Source organism: Suricata suricatta, chromosome 11, assembly GCF_006229205.1.
Source record: "Suricata suricatta isolate VVHF042 chromosome 11, meerkat_22Aug2017_6uvM2_HiC, whole genome shotgun sequence".
Taxonomy (NCBI): domain Eukaryota; kingdom Metazoa; phylum Chordata; class Mammalia; order Carnivora; family Herpestidae; genus Suricata; species Suricata suricatta.
In genome coordinates this window covers 34,111,704-34,116,593 of record NC_043710.1, presented here as the reverse complement: position 1 = coordinate 34,116,593, position 4,890 = coordinate 34,111,704, and the positions used below count along the sequence as shown (strand labels likewise).

Sequence of the window (4,890 nt, the reverse complement as noted above, 5' to 3'; positions counted from 1 at the left end):
TTAAAGAGAGGGATTAAAGAGGAGAGAAAGTTGTTCCTGGAAAATGAGAAGGAATATTTTCTAAGCTAATATGTATTTCACTATCTCAAGTAAATATTACAAAAGGCAAAAGCTCTAATATGTTATAGACTCAGGATTCAGCTTTACTTTTCTGCCAAGAATGACTTACATTAATTTGGATATCTCTTATATCTTGAATATTTTCTTTTTTTTTTAATGAAGGAAAATAGCATGTATCTTTATTGATAATGGTTGGCAACAAACGTGAATAAAAGTTTAATTTGGTGTCTTTTACATTAATATCATTCTTTAAGTATTGGGAACAGAAAAGAATTAGGCAAAAAATCACTGTCACCTCTGGGTATTTATTAGAAAAGAAATTAATATACCCACTAGAGACCACAGAAGGAAATAATTTTAACATTGCAGTTCTAGATCAAACCTCACAATGAAGAACTCTAAAGTTTTCAGAGTGAAGGAAAAAGGAGGGAGAGACAATCACTTAAGGACTATGTTTCTCAAATTTGGCCCCTTTTACAGACATGCTCTTGGGGAAGGGATTTGCAAGTTTTCTGCAGTAACATTTTAAATGTTGCATTGACTTCCGTTCGTAACCTAAACAAGTTAAGACCTTGCTCTTCCAGATCGCCTGGATGACCATATTGCATAACGGAGGGAACCCGTGATTGCAGCAGCTGTGCTGATACCTCTGATCCCTGAGGCCCGGCGACCGTGCTTAACGTTTCACGTGGCACTTCCCACGTGGGGTCCTTAAGACCCTTCACAGAATTGTTGAACATTTTCTATGAGATTTGTGAGTTGTCAAGGTTAAGAACATGAATTCAGAGCAGTGATTCCCAAGATAGGATGGGGGTGGTATGGGAATAATGACTGGGGAGACACTTATAAGTTGAAAAAGCACAGTCCAAATACCTATTGTTTTCATACTGCAAATTCTGTCAAGTTAAACTCAACAAAGTAACCTTGAGGCAATAGCAGGAAACCAATTATAGCTTCATCCTAGGGTGCTTGGAGTAATCTTGGTTGAGAAACACTGGCTCAGAGGTCCTGACATATGGAGAACAGTAAGAGACACGTGCCCAGGAGAAAGAACATCTTTGGGGTCATTGAGTGAATCCTAAGCCATACCTTGTCATGGTCTTTTGGAACCCAAAGGGCCGATGGAGAAGAAATCCAAGATGTCTATCAACCTTCTCAGATCTGTGGTTTGGGGCAAGTTGGTCTGCATTTAATACTGAGTCAAAAGAAGGAAAAGCTGTTTTTCTCAAAAAATCCACCCTTCCCCCTTTTTTGTGTGTGAACACATTTCAGAATTTTAAGTAAACAATTGCTGTGGCTGTTAGCCCCAGATCCATCCACCAGGAAATGCCATCCAGTTCTCAAGGGGAACATCATCCAGGGGTCTGCCCTGTAATTACTGCAGAGCTCCAATCTGTTTTAGCCATTTCAACAGCTCCCCACTCTGATGCATTTCCACAATGTCCATACATCCGCCTATGCAGTCTTTACCGATAAAGACCGAGGTACTGTTCTGGCTTCTGTGAGCTGTTCCAAATAATCTTAAATCTTGCTAGGGTCACTGGTGGCTGTGTATCGACAAATTCCAAAAGAGCAATTGGCTGAGGAGCTCTTGGGTCCTCCTGCAGTAGGGGCAGGAGGGCTTGATAAACACAACCACCTTCCCGGGCTGGATTCTGCAGCTCACAAACTCTTTGGCCATGCTGACACGCCGCTGCCTCCTGGGGAGGAACCCTCAGTGGCAGGTATTGCTCTGAGTGTAAACCCTTGAATATTTCTTATATTCTCTTATTTTGGATCTCTCATAGTTCACTTATTTCTCTCTTTCTTTGTTAAGTTTATTTATTCATTTTAAGAGAGAGAGGGGAGCGAATCCCAAGCAGACTCCATGCTGTCAGAGCCCAAGGCAGCGCTCAGTCCCACAAACCGTAAGACTACGTACAATCTGGGCTGAAATCAAGAGTCAGATGCTCAACCAACTGAGCCACCTAGACATGCCAACAATTTACTGATTTCTTAATGTTTAGAATGTTAAAATGTAAAGTTGAACTCTTTCAAAAACCTTTTTTATAATTTTAGTAGAAATAAACACGAATTCTCTTCTCTTAAATTTCTAAATGTGCAGTACAGCACTGTTAAATACACGCATGTGGTTCAACAGCAGATCTCTAGAACATTTTTTCCCAGATGACTGTAACTCTATACCCATTAAACAAAAACTCTACATTTCCACCTTTCATTCCCAGCACCTGGCAACCACCATTCTAACTTTGTGCTTTTATGTTACCACTTTCTGTACCTCATGTGAGTCAAATCATGGAGTATTTTTCCTTTGGTTACTGGCTTATTTCATTTATCATAATGTCCTCAAAGTTTATTCAGATGTACCATGACAGGATTTCCTTTTATTTTCAAGGCTGACTAATATTCCACTGGATGCCTCTACCGTACTTCCTTATCCATTATCCTCCAAAGGACATTTACGTTTTTTCCATTTCTTGGCTGTTGTGAATAATGCTGCAAAACATATAAGAATGCAAATATCATTTCTAGATTCTGTTTTCAATTGTTTTGGGTAAATACTCAGAAGTAGGATTGCTGGGTAATATGATAGTTCTATGGTTTTTTGTTTTTGTTTTTTTTGGAGGGGGAAGCTCTATACTGTTTTCCTTAGCAGCTACATCATTTTGCATCCTCACTAATAGTACACAAGTGTTCCAATTTCTACACATTCTTACTAACATTTAAAAAAAATTTTTCTTTGTGTGTGTCTGTGTTTGATAATGGCCAGTGTGATAATTCATTGTGTGAGGTGATATTTCATTGTGCTTTTTATTTGCATTTCCCTGACGATTAGTGCTATGGAGCATGTTTTTCTATTTTTGTTGACCATTTGTATATCTTCTTTGGAAAAATGTCTACTCAAGTTCTTTGTCCGTTTAAAAAACCAATTACTTGTTTTTTAATATTGAGTTGCATGAGTTCTTCATATATTTTGAATATTAACGCAGTATTATGTAAATGAGGTGCAAAATTTTTCCTATTCCATAGTTTCCTCTTCTACTCTGTTGATTATTTCCTTTGATGTGTAGAAATACTTCAGCTTGACACAGTCCCACTTGTTTATTTATGTATTGGTTGAATGTACTGTTGGTCTCATACCCAAGAAGTTATTGCCATGATCAATGTCATGAGGATTTTTCTCCATGCTTTCTGCTAAGAATTTACTATTTTAGGTCTTACATTTAAGTTCTTAATCCATTTTGAGTTGATTTGTTTTTGTATGGTAACAGATAAGGTTCTAATTTCATTCTTTTGCATATGAATATCCAGTTTTTCCAGCATCAGTTTTTGAAGAGACTATTTTTCCCCATTTTGTGTTCTTGGCACTCTTGTGAAGATTATGACTTTATGTGCACAGATTTATTTCTGGGCTTTCTACTCTGTTCTACTGGTCCATAATGTTAGTTTTCATGTTAGTACAATATTCATTTGATAACTGTGGCTTTGTACTATTTCTTGAAGTGAGGAAGTGTGAGGCCTTTCTCTTTTTTCAAAATGTGGTTTTGACTAATTGAGGACCTTTGTAGTTCCATGTGAATGTTAAGATTGTTTTTCTATTTCTTCAAAATGCTATTCAGATTTGGCTAGGGATCTCTCTGAATGTATAAATTGCTTTGGGTCAGATGAATATTTTAACAAATTAAGTCGTTCAATTCATAAACATGAAATTTCTTTCCATTTGCTTGTGTTTTCCTTAATTCTTGAAGCAATACTTCCCAGTTTCAGGAGTACAAGTCTTTTGCATCCTTTAGGTTTATGCTTAAGTATTTTATCCTTGTTGTTCCTTTTGTAAATGGGATCATTTTCTTAATTTCTTCCCGGAGTGTTCTCATCTGATCAAAATCTGATCATGGTTCTCTGATTTAACCAATTTTTCCTCTTAACTGTTCATCCTACTGCCATTGGACAAAATTCTCTTTATTAAATATAAAGCATCTTTATAGTATATGACTGCAATCACATCAATACAGCTGACTGGCCCTCCATTACACTACAAAGTGAGGGGAGAAAAGGAGCTGATGTCATTTATTTTGGGTTGTAGTCCCTTATTTCTTAAGAATGTCAGAAAAATCAAATGCATTGCTATATTTCAATCCTGGAAACTAGTAGAAACATTTTCAAATTAATGTTATTTTCTTGTGATTTAAATCTGGTTAACACATAACCTTAATAGTGTTTGGAGTTTTCCAGAGCCTGTCATGTTTTGCAAAGTTTCTTACTGATGCTTCCCTTGCAAAGATAGCAATCTGCATCCCCTAACACAGAGGACATTTACTGCAACTAGATCCATGAATATTAGAAGAAAATCTAAGCAAACCCTTAAAAAAAGAATTTAAAGAATATCTAATTCATCTCATTCTATTTCCAAATCAACAGGGCCAGTGGTTTCAAAGCAGGAAAATGATTTGAAAAATAAGTTCATGTTATGTAAACTATTTAAAATTTTAGAAATCCTGATAATTATTATGAAATCCAAAAGCAGCCTTTAAGACTTCCAAAGTACTTTGATATACCTTATTGATATACCTTATGATTTTTTTTTTCTTTCTGGCCACTGATTGAAATCTGATTTCTTTAGGAAACTGTTGTGTAACTGAGACCTGAGAACAGTTGAAAAAACAGTTCAGGATAAAAGTATGCTTTTTCACAGCTGGAATTTTATTTTTTTTATGTTTATTTCTTTTTGAGAAAGAGAAAGAGAAGGAGGGTCAGAGAGAAAGAGGATATGAAGAAGGCTCCGCACTGTCAGCACAGAGCCTAATGTGGGGCTTGAACTCACAAACCAGG

At 36.5% G+C, this 4,890-nt stretch overlaps 1 pseudogene; it reads right to left on the bottom strand.

Moving 5' to 3' along the window:
• Window positions 1–1,435: 1,435 nt before the first annotated feature.
• Window positions 1,436–1,741, bottom strand: LOC115272316 (annotated as a pseudogene).
• Between the last annotated feature and the right edge of the window lie 3,149 nt (window positions 1,742–4,890).